Source organism: Eublepharis macularius, chromosome 6 (assembly GCF_028583425.1).
Source record: "Eublepharis macularius isolate TG4126 chromosome 6, MPM_Emac_v1.0, whole genome shotgun sequence".
NCBI classification, from domain to species: domain Eukaryota; kingdom Metazoa; phylum Chordata; class Lepidosauria; order Squamata; family Eublepharidae; genus Eublepharis; species Eublepharis macularius.
This window is the reverse complement of record NC_072795.1, coordinates 103,480,886-103,494,174: the sequence shown is the minus strand read 5'-3', so window position 1 is coordinate 103,494,174 and position 13,289 is coordinate 103,480,886. Positions and strand designations below refer to the sequence as shown.

The 13,289-nt window shown below is 44.8% G+C and overlaps 1 protein-coding gene across 3 annotated transcripts in view; it reads right to left on the bottom strand.

Annotated features, from left to right (window-relative positions):
• SLC16A12 (solute carrier family 16 member 12) overlaps nucleotides 1-2,959 on the bottom strand; it is an 83,963-nt gene extending 81,004 nt beyond the window's left edge. Inside the window, exon 1 of one of the 3 annotated variants that reach the window (XM_054983335.1) lies at nucleotides 2,899-2,959. The gene's annotated coding sequence lies outside the window, so the exon portion shown is untranslated. Of the gene's footprint in view, nucleotides 1-1,442; nucleotides 1,564-2,287; nucleotides 2,479-2,898 lie in introns of those variants that run through there. The other 2 variants (XM_054983333.1, XM_054983334.1) reach the window with 2 other exon arrangements.
• Between the last annotated feature and the right edge of the window lie 10,330 nt (nucleotides 2,960-13,289).

The following is a 13,289-nucleotide window of genomic DNA, read 5'->3' as shown; positions in this document are numbered from 1 at the left end:
TTTAAAAAAGCCAAATCTACCAAAACAGTTTAGCTTCCACCATATGCCCCCAAATAAAACTATTTTACATGGCTTGAATGAGGTGAGCAAAAGTGCCATCTGTACCCAGGCTGGTAAGTGTCTGGACCTACCACAAGGCAAGTCCACCTTAACAGGAACAACCCGTTTAAGGACATTATGAGAGCTAAACCCAAAGATCCTAACTACAGAAGCCAAGGCACTCCCCCCCCCCTTTCTTTTTAGAAAGCAAAATTATTTTTTTATGTCCAGTGGAATGAGTGCAGGAGTGCAGTTACTATCTCCAAACCTTTAAAAGAGACAGGCTTGTTCTCCTGGTTGAGCTTGAGTAACCTTATAAACAACACATAAGATCAAATGATAGATGTAAGAAGATCTTCAGTAAGAACCCTTTGTTCTGTACTTACAAGGATTAGCGTTCTACCCATGCTCTGAGACAATGGAAAATTCTCAGCCCTCAGCTACTCCTTAACAACTCCAATTGGAAAGAAGTGTTGAAAGAGTGTAAAGAAGACACTCATCTAGACTTGGAATACCAGTTTATTAGGACTCCATCTAGTGTCTAGAGTACCACTGTTGTCCCACAGCCTTGCATGCTAATTAATCCACATTGTGACCAAGTCTTACAGTCACTAAAGGAGGCTGGAATCCTTATTTCAGGCACAGAATACATACACAAGATCAATATGGTGTATCAATTAGAGTATCAGACTATGATCTGGGAGACCTCAGCTGGTCACACACTCTCAGCCTAATCCACCTCACAGAGTTGTTGTGATGATAAAACGGTGGAGGAAAAATGATGCTGTAAGCTACGGAGGGTTCTCATTAGGGAGGAAAGCGGGGGGGGGGGGGGGTTAATATCAGTAAATCAGATCCCTGAATGCAAATTAGATGACACTCTTTAACCATTCTGGGCTTCTCACAAGAGTGCAATCAGAACTAAAAGCAACTGACAGTACAGTAGCAGAAAGCTAATTATTCTAGATACATTAATATGCACAATGATAGAGAGAGCACACATACGCCATCTCTCTCTCTGACAAATCTAAATATCTATGTTTTAGCATGTAAAACTACGTAGGTAAGTGAATTCTCTGTACTCCATGTTCACTAATTTGTGATAATCAGCTTTCTTTAGATCCATACACTCAACACCATTCAAATTTCCATTTAGCTTATATGCATTTGAGAAATAAAAATCCTTTTACTTTTCTGATTAGTAAGTTAGGTGACTGGCTGCTGGTTAAAGCTCCTGAGCAACCACCAAATTCTGCTTAAATTGCATGGAATATGTGTACTCTATATGTTAAATGTACTCGAAATGGTTTCTGGCTGTTTAGAGAAGAACATCAAAGGCTCCGGAGAGTGACTACAGCCTACACTGAACCTTCCATTAACTCCAATACGATAACAGCACAAACCTCTTCAGTTATTCCAGGCCGTCCATCGACTTCAATGGGTTTAGTCTGGGGGAACCATGCCTAGGATTACACGAAAAAAACACAGTCCCATTTTTCTAGAGCGCACCTTTACTGCTGGACACCCTGCAGATCTTGGGTAGGCAACTAATTTTTAAAGGGGGGGGGGGTAGATTTTGCACTGAGCAAAGACTGATCATGCGCCCCGCCCACAGACTCACTGGCGCAAACTAAGTCAGAGCGCTCTTTAACCCCTCCCGCTGGTGAAAAAGAGAGATTTGGTTGACGGCTTCTCAACACAGCCCCCCCCCCCCTTCTGCTCCCGATCAGCCAATGAGAAGTGCAGCAGCGGCTCCATCTACAGCGCCTTGCTCTCTTTTGCCTGTTTGGCTCAAGTGCCTAACAGGGAAGGAATAAGGCTGAGTTCTTGGGGCTGGCTCTTATGCTGGGAGCCAAACTGAGCAACTGGGCCGCCAGCTGCCCACCCCAGCCTTACTCCAAGCCCAGTCTCCCGCCCCCTTCATGTCCTCTTTCTGCCTCCTGCTATCACGTCCCCTCATCGCTCGCTGTCACAAACAGGGTTGCGCCCACTCACACGATTGTTCCAAACGCCCCCCAAACCCCTGCCAGAAACTCCATGTCCTTAACTGCTGCCGGCGAGCAGAACCTCGACAGACGCAGCTGACCCTGCCGCAGCATCTCCGCGTGCGAATTGTTCCCCCTGTTGAACTTTTGCCTTGCTTGTGAAAGGTGCAGTCGAGCACGCTCAAGAGACACGCGATACGGGCGCAATCCACGCACCCCTCCTCCTCCCGACCTTTCCCCACAGGCAATCCCTTGCGCTTTACCCATTTGTCCTGACTGTACACGCGTGTTCTCCTTCGCGGTCGTGGGCACGCTTCAGTCCTCGGAGTCGCCCACCTCCCTGCCGCTGCTTCTTCAGCATGCCTGCGCTCGCGGCAGAGCGTCCTGCCCGCAAGAGCCGGCCCACCGCCCGGGCTGCGGGTGCCTGGGCCAGGAGGGAGGGGGAGAGCGGCAGGTCACCGCACGGAGAGGCCGGCGCCGTCTGCGAGTGCCGCTAGCCGGTGAGCTCGGCTGCACTGGCGGGGGGGGGGGGAGCAGCGGCCCTCGCGGGAAAGCCAGAGCCCGAGGTATGGCCCCTCGGACCCTCGCGTCGGATTACGCCGCCGGCCGGCCGGCCGGCCTCCCTCCCCTGGGTTTATTTGGGGCTCTGTGAAGCGCGGGCATCTAACCGAGCCTCGGCCTGGGGACTCAGCAAACGGCCCGTTAATCCTGACCGCGGTGGCGACGACGCGCGGGAGAGTTTCCAGGCGTGTTTGCTCGGCAGTCCTGAGTTTGGGACGGGACATGTCTTTTCTGCGGCAACCTGACGGACTGCTCCCACTTACTGAGGGCAGCCTGTTCCCGTACAGATCCCAAGGCGACGGGCTTCTCTTACTTTCAGCGTAATTTGGTTCGAGCCCAAAGCCTGTCCCGAACGCCGGCCTTTAGGCCTCGAGCTGTGACGTCTCGAACGCCCCTGAGCATGCCAAAAGAGCTTTCCCCTCCTCGCTGAGTAAACGCCTCGAATCCATCACAGCGGGGCCTCCGTTTTGCAACTCAGTGCCCCAGGCAGGACTTCCCATGTTACGGGCCCTGCTGCTAAAATTCCAGATTCTCATTCCTCAGGCTCGTCCTGCACAGAAGTTGTAAACGAAAGCCCAAATATAAACCGTGTCGACATCCTACACAACAGGAAAAAATGTTTTATTTTTCAATGATGTAGGCAGACATCATTATAGTGGATTTGCAGCCTTCTTCCTCCAGAAAAAGTGTATTCAGTTCCGCTGTACATGTTTGGCTCCTCCTAAGGCTGCCAGGTACAGGTTGGGAAATCCCTGGAGATTTGGGGAGTGGAACCTGGACAGGGGAGGGTTTGAGGAGGGGCCTCAGTGGAGTATAATGTCAGAGTCCACCCTCCGAAGTAGCTAGTTCCTCCAGGGGAAATGATCTCTGTTGCCTGTCCAGGAGATCTTCATCCACCACCTGGAGGCTGTAACAACCCTATTAACTCCTGGTGTGAACTCCTTGCTGAGGGTAGGCCAATACCATTTAGAGTTGTGTGCCTTCTCTTTTCTTCTTACCCATGGCGAATAGTGCTAACAGTGCAACCCTAAACAGAGTAATACCTTTCTAAGCCCACCGACTTCAAGGAACCTAGAAGGGTGGCATTTGCTTAGGTTTGCACTGCAAATGCCCTTCACTGTGCTAGACTGCATGCACAGGATCGCAGCAAAGTTGCACTGGCCTGCTGCCATTACTAAGCCTCTGAGCAAGAGAACATTGGGTAATTTAGCACTCTGTAAAATGTTAATATATTACAAGGTCTTTCCCCGTTTCTTGCTCCAGCTTGTGCTCAAGGGCAGTTGCCCCACTTGTTATACAACTGGTCTGCATTGTTGTGAAGAATAAGGCAAAGTAACTCAGAAAGAAGATACAGCTTCTAGGCAATTTTGAATCCCATTACAACACTTCTTGGAATTAAATATTGGTTTTATCAAATGTACTCTGAGTACTGTGGCACATTGTACCCAAAAGGTAAAGGATGCTTGAACATATGAAAGAGAAGTCCAGGGTGCTGGTTGGAAAGCCCTTCATGTACTTGGATTAGAAAATTTTGGATCCTACAAATGACCACAAGAACAGGTCCGCTGTCTACATTGGATTATTATGAAGTCAGTTTAGCCCTAAACTGCAGTTTAGAAGCTCAGATTATGAGGGGCTTCTAATTTTTGTTTTAAAAAAACTATTTTTGGTAACTGTGGTGCCTCTTAAGCTTGAGGTGGTTTAGGACTGCGGCATGTTTTAATCCAGGCCTGGTTAAGATGAGGTTCTGGGAGATCCAGGTTCAAATCCCCACTCTGCCACAGAAGCTTGTTGGAAGACCTTGGCTTGTCACTGTCTCAGCCCAATCAACCTCACTGGGTTGTTGTTGTTGTGAAGATAAAATGCTTTGGGTCCACAGTGGAGAGGAAAGCATGGTATAATATCTAAATAAATAAGATGCCAGCCTTTTTTATCTGATACAACTTAAAGCAAGGAGACAATTTTTATGAGGAAACAATATAGAGGAAAGAGTTAAATTACCATTCTTCGTATCCATGACACCAGTTCAGAAACTACGGAAAGAGAATGATTGGTAGATGATGTTGTGTGGATGCTCCAACCTCCCCACAACACAAGTTTGAGTATCAGGATGGAGGAAAATGTGGAAGCAACCCAAGGCTGGTACCAGTATGGGACCATGTTGAGCCAAACTGTTTGCGTGGAGCAGCCCCACCATTGCTAGATACATATAGCGGCACATCTCCTCATCCCCTGCCTATGAGAGATTCCGAGCAATCTTCTTGGATATCCCCACTGCCTCTGAGTGGCCCATTAGCATACCTGGCAATAGTTATTAAGAAGTTTAGTCAGTGGTCCCCACATTAATAGCCTGACAGGAGCTGTGATTTTCCTCAGAGATATATTGGGGAAGGGGGTTCAGTTTCATATTGACACAGTGGTGGGATAAGCAAAATAGCAAATGGGTTGGTGCCTAAATCACTCTGTTAAGTTCCTGGAGCACATCTTCATTATAGCCCAAACCTACATTCATCAGCTCCTTGAACAGCAGCACAACATTGCTCTGAATTGTTTTACAGTGCACAGTAACAGCAGGGGCAGGTGTGCCATGGCTGATGTTGCATGTAAAAATCCATTTGTCTGTAGCCATCAGAGAATCACTGGCTGTTGTCCTACATTCAGATCTTTCATGTGCATTTCACCTTTCTCCTTCAAGACCCTGGCTGTTACTTATCTAGCACACGACGACACGCCAAGGTGTTCTGGAAAATCATCATTCCTTTGCAATCTGTTGTGACATATTGTTTGCCACAGGACAGTTCTTGCATGGGTTGATGGTGCAGAAGAGATCCTGATCAGATTTTCCAGTCCAGGTGTATAAAGGTAAGCTTGACTTATTAAGGCACCGCCTGACATAATGCTACAAGAGGTAGTACTGAATAGTTGGCAAACCAGGAAGCCAACAGACTCTCTCTGCTACCTGAGTTAAAATAAAGCATAATAAACTTTTCTATGTATTTAGTGGGCAGAGGCTGCAGATAGTGGATGGAGCCCCACCTGGAGTATTGTGTGCAGTTCTGGAGGCCTCGTTTCCAAAAGGATGTGGACAAATTGGAACAGGTACAAAGAGGAGCAATCAGGATGATCAGGGGCCTGGAGACCAAGACCTATGAGGAAAGACTGAGAGACCTGGGAATGTTCAGTTTGGAGACAAGGAGGTTTAGGGGAGGCATGATTGCTCTATTTAAAAGGCAGTCACTTATAGGAGGGAAAGGGCTTGAAATGATGGGTTTAAACTACAGGCGGGAAGGTACCAACTGGACATTAGAAAAAAGACAGGGTTAACATACCTGTAACTTATGTTCATCGAGTTCTTCTGTGCCGACACACATGGGTACTGCGCACACGCAGGCCAGCTGCCGGAAGATTTTTTTACCGCTTACCTAGCTCCGAAGGGGCCGTTTGCCGCGCGCCTCAGCGACCGTTTCCCGCCCAAACGGTCACATGCTCCTCCAGCGGCCAACGGCCCCTTCCCTCAGTTCTCTTCTTGCCGCCGCTTGAGGAGAACGTTCCGTTAGTAGCTCCGTGCTTCTTGTGTCTTTGGATTGCCTTTTTTCTTAATGTTAAGAGTAATTCAGCAGTGGAATTGGCTGCCTGGGGATGTGGTGGGTTCCCTGTCATTGGCAGTCTTCAAGGAGCAGCTGGACAAATACTTGCCAGGGATGCTTTATGCTGTTCCTGCATTGGGCAGAATGTTGGACTAGATGGTCTGTAAGACCCCTTCCAGTTCAATGATTCTATGAGGTAGCCTTGGTCCCAAAGGAAATTCACAAACAAAACCTGGAAAAGAGTCCAGTAGCACCTTTAAGACTAACCAACTTTATTGGTTCTTTATTGGTCAGATGCATCTGACGAAGAGAACTGTGGTTCTCGAAAGCTTTTGCTACAGTAAAGTTGGTTAGTCTTAAAGGTGCTACTGAACTCTTTTCTATTTTGCTACTGCAGACTAACACGGCTAACTCCTCTGGAAATAAAACCTGGGTAATTTAATGGGTTTCTTCCCTCTCCTTCAGCCCATAATGTTCAGAATGCTTCACATAGATTAGGAAGTCTGCAATCTATGGCTCTGGAGCCACATGTGGCTCTTTTAAAAAGTAGATCAAATCTTATATTGAAGGAGTATTAGGGATGCTAGAGCAACCGATATGTGATGAAAATAGAAGGCAAAGATTTTTTTATGGGACTAAAGAGCTTCTTGGTGCTGCCTTACAGAAAATGATAGAGATGAACTACTGCCAGTAAGCCAAGTACAAACCATACACAAATTTATGCCAATGAACTAAACTGTGCAGGGTAGAGATGGGCACGAACTGTAATACTAACCAAAATTCGTCATGAACCAGCCGGTTCGTGGTTTCATGAACCGGTGGTTCGTCAGAGCCCATTTCTGATGAACCATCATGAACTTTAGACTGGTTCGTTTGGTTCATTTTTCAGTTTGTCACTGCAGACAGCCTGGCACCAATCGATCAGTTTCCTGGGCAACAGGGGATGGGCTTTCTGCAGACCTTCTGCTGACCCGGAAGTGACCTGCTGGCCCAGAAGTGATCTTCTGCTGACCCAGACTTGCCGTTTTGCTGACACAGGAGTGACATTTTCATGAACCAAACAAACAGATTCACGAACCAGGGCAGGTTCATGAAAGTTCGTGGTTCATGAGATGTGACGAACCATGAACTGCATGGTTCGGTTTTTTCCCGGTTCGTGCCCATCTCTAGCGCAGGGTGCTGTTGTGAGTGTTGATTTCCTGCTGTGAGTCCTTATGTGTGCCACTCCTAATAAAGGACTTGCAATGATCAATTATCTGTCATGTTTAAGTTGTGTATGTACAGTTATGCAAATAGACTTCCTCTTTGTTGATCTCTTGGTCTGACTTTGGATATAGTTTGGCTCTTTAACTACAAAAATTGCTGACCCCTTAACTAGATAATTTCCATAGTTCTTCATCAGTGGCTCAGTCCTGGTATGTTTATTACCTGATGACTGCAGCCTCAGGGGATGACACATACGTCACAAGAATTTCTCAGTGCCTCAGCCACGATCTTTGTGGTAGTCATTTCACATGTGGAAGCTGTCATGAAATATATAGTAACTTCAGATGACAGATGTCAAGGTGCAGAGAGGGGTACCAGGAAGAAGCACTCTGACCCTGCTTGTGACTAGATGTGCTGGCCCTCACATAATTGCTGGAATATGGGCACCTTGCTCCTTCTCTAAGTGTGTAGGTTTTTACCTACATATATCATTTGAAGAGGGTTATAATCAAGTATGTGTACAAACAGTTACATTTAAAACAATTCAGGGATCATGACAACATTGACACTGCAGCTAGGGACTTCCAGCTCATAACTCATCTTTTCAGCAACAGCAGCCATGCATCTTCATTTTATTTATTTATATCACATTTGTATTCCGCCCTCCCTGCAGAAGGGCGGAATTTTAAGACTGTTATCCAGAATAACCACTGGGTAGCCTGAGCTCATCAGATCTCAGAAGCTAACAGGTTCTGCCTTGGTTACTAATTGGATGGGAGACCTCCCATAAAGATCAGGGTCACTATGCAGAGGCAGGTAATGGCAAACCACCTCTGTTAGTCTCTTGCCATAAAAACTCCACTAGGGGTTGTCATAAGTCAGCTATGTCTTGACAGGACTCTCCACCATCACCGCTTCTTGCCTACTTGTGCATTCCTGCTAGAACTTACATGACACTGTTAAGCGCTTCCCCCTTCCCAAGTCCCCCGTTTTCTTTTAGATGGGTGAGGGAGAGAGAGAGAGACCACTATCCCTTTGTATTGCTTATTTTACTTTACAAATCTACAGGCAGAGCATATTGGAATCACAGAATCCCCTTCAGAATACAGCAAAACAGCTGACCCTAGACCAGTTACCCAGAAGCATTTCTGTTCCCAATATTACTTCACCGGCAGACAACCCTGGCACTCGGTTCAAATGAGTGGCAAACTGTCTGTCTGTCCCACTAGCTCTGAGGAGTGTCACATTCCAGTGGCAGAGGAGAGACTTCCAACCCATAACGAACATAATCTTATTTTATGAAGTCACTGATTACCTATTAAAACTAAGCAAAAGACCTATTAGTTAGAATCTGTATCTGGCATATTTCTCTTCCACCCTTCTTCTCAGGAACTTGGAGCAGTATATATTGTCTTTGCCTCCCTTTTATATATCGTTACAGTAATCCCATGAGGTTTGTTCATCTTGTGTGTGTGACTGCTCCAAGGCCACTCAGCGAGCTTCATGGCAGGGCAGGGATTTGAACCCAGGTGTCCTAGTCCAACAGCCTAACCTCTACAATACTATAATCAAGCTAGGAAAAATTGTAACACTGTAACTTTTACATGTTTTAGGAATGTAAAGAATAAAGGTAAGTTTACACAATGTGATTTCAGACCAAATATTTGTGTGCGGGGGGGGGGGGGAGTAAAAAACACACATTTACATGTTTCAGACCGCTTATTTGTACAGCCAAGAGACAAAAATAGTGAGGGCTGAACTATTATCCAGTATTCGATAGTAACATTCATTCATTGGGCCACTTTCGGCTGCTACATTTCATTGATTTTTAAAAACGGACTTTCCATCTGCTGTAAGTGTTAAGAAATTTGCAAATGTTCACTTGCTGGTTAATTTTCAAGTTAACCAACATGACGAATTGAGCTCTTGCAAGGACCTCTTGCTTATTCAACAGCTTAGATCCTGCAACACATGTTTTAAATGAAGGGAAACAGAGGACAAAAGCTAAAGGGAGTACAAACAGGGTTTTTTTTGCCAAACATATTTCCTTGAAGCTCCATTATATGGCTTTCTTATAAAGTTCCCGATATTATGCTTTCCGAGGCTTCACATCGGGTAAGTCATGAATGAAATTGTTAATGTTTTTATAATAAATTGTGTTTATATTGTGTTTACCATATCTCCAGTTGGTACATCTCTCATTCATCCTAACTGAAGAAATATTGTTAGTGAGGCTTTGAAATATATATAAAAACATCCCAAGAGGTTAGAAGAAATACATCACTACAAAGCAAATGGATAAAATTGAAGGGGAAAGTGGGAGCAGTACTGGCAGAAATACCAGTATATAACCTAAAGGTCATATTTATAAAGGAAGAAATAGCCACCATGTAGATATAGCCACCATTTTGTTTTGGGTTTGGTCCTCGCCAGGAACTTAAAACTTGGTTCATTTCTTTGAGTTGCATGGAACATTTGCTCTCTCATAATGGTGTTTACCAACATAAAGCTGAGTTCGCATGCTTCTCCCTGAAAGAGAAAGGAGTAGCAAGATACTGGTTTGTTTCACCTGGTGGAAGGTGGGCATCAGATACTTACCACTGATCATCTGGACCAGTCAACTAATTGATGAGCAGTCTCTTCTTTCTGAATGAGATGGGGCCAAGGACGGATGAAAACAGAAATCAGATGGACTCTGAAAAAATACCTTTACTACATGGAATCTTCCATCTGAGCCAAAACACAACCTGCCCCCTTTTCGTCAGCCCTGGGCAAGCAGCAAAAGTATTAATTTTGACATGGGTAGGTAAGGTCCCTGGCAAGTGAACTGCATCCAGCTTAGTGGGTCTTAAGTTACAGAGGCCTATTTCTTTGTTAAATCTTGCCGCTTTTTTCTTTAGCTGTTTCTTGTGAATGGCCTTTTGTGATTCATGCACTGCTTCATTACAGGGCCATTTGACAACTTAATTGTATTTATTCGTCAGTGTTTATCCAAATAGACCGGACGTGCATGCACTTTTTTACCACACTGTATCTTAGCCTTTCTTCCACCACGGAGCTAGAAGTAAACGGGGGCGGGGGTCCCCATATCTCCCACCCAAGCACTGATCAGACCCAGATCTACTCTTAGCTTCAGCAGCATTGCTAAAACAGGTATTACTCACCGCATACCCCAGGGCCCACTAGCAAGCGTAAGATTCAACTGTACTTCTCTACTCTCAAACGAGCAGAAGCAGCGGAATTATTTTCCTGACAATGTGTACTTGTTATGAAACCTTCAGAAACTAAGAATTATTGTAAAGAAAGAGAGTAAAATTGTGTATGTTTCTTTAAAAGCATTCTGACAGCTTTTAGAAACAATAAAAAAATCAGTAAGGAACATATTAGCAAGCTCAAATTTCAATCTAACAATGCCATCTGCTGGTGAAATCATCACATATAATGAAGAGCGATGAGTAACAGTAACACCATTGCAGCTATGGGGCTGCAGGAGAGAACAGGTTTTTAATTGACCTGCAAATTACACACACACCACAATTAAATTGCCTGTCCATAGGAAACTTAACACGATAGAAATCTAGGCTAGAATTTATTTATTTATACCCCTTTTTTTTTGTTCAATGGGGATCCAAAACAGCTTAAAACACCATTCTCTCCTCCACTATATCCTCATAACAACCCTGTTAAGATGAGCAAGTATGACTAGTCACCCAGTAAGTTTCCAAGGCAGAGTGAGGATTTGAACCTGGGTCTCCCAGACCCAGTCCACCACTCTAATCACTGTACCAAGCTGGTTCTTAACCTTTCTTCTGATATCTCTACCATGCGGGGAGGGAGAGAGTATGTGAATGTGCAGGAATATTCCACCACATGAGCACCCACCAGCAAGTTCTATGGTCCAAACACAAATTATTGCTTTAGCAAAAACTAGGTATAGTTGGTCTGATTACTTATCTTCAACTATAATGTAATTCCTTTGTGACTGTTAACTTTTGTCCATTTCACTTGGCATAACTAGTAAATCAGTGTGTTGAAGATGCTTCATATCCTGTATGACACAACAAGCTGCTTTTCTGTGGTGTAGTGGTTAGAGTGTCAGGCTATGGCAGAGAAGACCCAGGTTCAAATCCCTGCTCTAGTATAAAGCTCACTAGGTTACTCTATTGCCAGTTATACTTTCTCAGCATGATCTACCTCATAGGGCTGCTGTGAGGATAAAATAAAAGGGTAAAAAGAAGCTTATATCCTGCCACATAGTGTCATGTCTGCACCCATCCATGCCATTTGTTTTTCTGATCTACTGTATTAATCTCATGCATTGCTCATATGATTGTGTTTTGTTCATATGATCGTGCTTTGTACTGTAGTCACATAATCAAGCACCAATGTGGACCTGCTTGAAAATGAAAGTGCCTTACTCCCAGATCAAGCAACTGTTATCTCTGAAAGTATGCTCAGTGACCTTGCAGCTGTAATGTAACTCTTCACAGGGGAAAGAGGGAGTTTTTATTCCTTGTAATCTTCTGCCTTTCTCTGTCCAGACTAAGCTATTGTGTTCTCATGGAACTTTTTTGGATTTTCGCGCCTAAATGCTAACTGCTCAGAGGGAGGGGGGAATAGTGCTCCTTATATCAATAGTGCATATGCTTGTATACTCACTCCTGCCAACATTCCCCATCTATGGATGTACCCATGAACTTAATGGATCTCTGAATAAAGACCTTTTCAACCAACACCCTGTAGTGCTTGCTGTGAGGGGTCTGAGGGTCTATCTGCCATGGACTGCCGTCCTTAGAACTGACACTTTACTAGGCAACAACTGAAGCCTTTCTCCAGCCTAAATACCTTCTTCCAACTTAAGTGACTGTTCCATTGGAGGAAAAGCCTAAAGTAGGATACCAGAGAGCCAGTTTGGTGTACTGGTTAAGAGTGGCAGGACTCTAATCTGGAGAGCCGTGTTTGATTCCCCATTCCTCCGCTTGGAGCAAGCTGGGTGACCTTGGTCCAGTCACAGCTCTTTGGAGCTCTCTCAGCCCCACCCACCTCACAGGGTGATTGTTATGGGGATAATAAAAACACACTTTGTAAACCGCTCTGAGTGGGTGTTAAGTTATCCTGAAGGGCGGTATACAAATAGAATGTTGTTATTTATTATTACTATTACACCACCCAACATTTACACCACCCTGAGCTCCTTGGAGGAAGAGTGGGTTAAAAAGAAGCTCAAATGTAATAGTTATTCATATAGAGAATGTCATAAATTACATACCGAATTTCATCCCTCTAGCCCTGCTAAAGAGAACTATCAGATTTGCCGCAGGAATCTGTAGGTGCATGTGTACGCACACACACATACACAGGAATCTCTAGGCACACGCTCACTCACATGCTCTGCTATTCTGGTGTCTACGGTTTTAGCTCCATTGTAACTTTTTGGAAGCACTTCAAAAACCAAAGGGACCTAGAAACTTTCTTTTCAATAACTTTAAACTCTTAAAGTGCTACAGGGAGGCCCTGTAGCCCAGCACTCCTTTACATGCGACAAGCCTATTTAAAAAAAAATATATATTTACAGCATATAAAGAGGAAGTGAAGACAGACACTTGGCCTTCCTTCTCTTCTTCCATATGGGGATGCTTTCGTTTCCCATTTTGTTTTATTTTTCCCTGTCTGCCATTGAAGCTATCTGCAGGCCCACTGCAACTGAGGCACTTCTGATCCTAAGCGTGTCATCTGTTCCCCAGTGTTCTGATGTATGGCAGCACGTGCCACTGCCAGCACCAGCTGTTCTTAGTTTTCCTTCTCTACATCTTCTATGCTTCTTTAATAATACTCCCTCTTCCTAATAAATGTAAATAAAAAGCAGTACTAGTGTTTGCTTATCACAGGTGTAGACAATGAAGACTGCAGG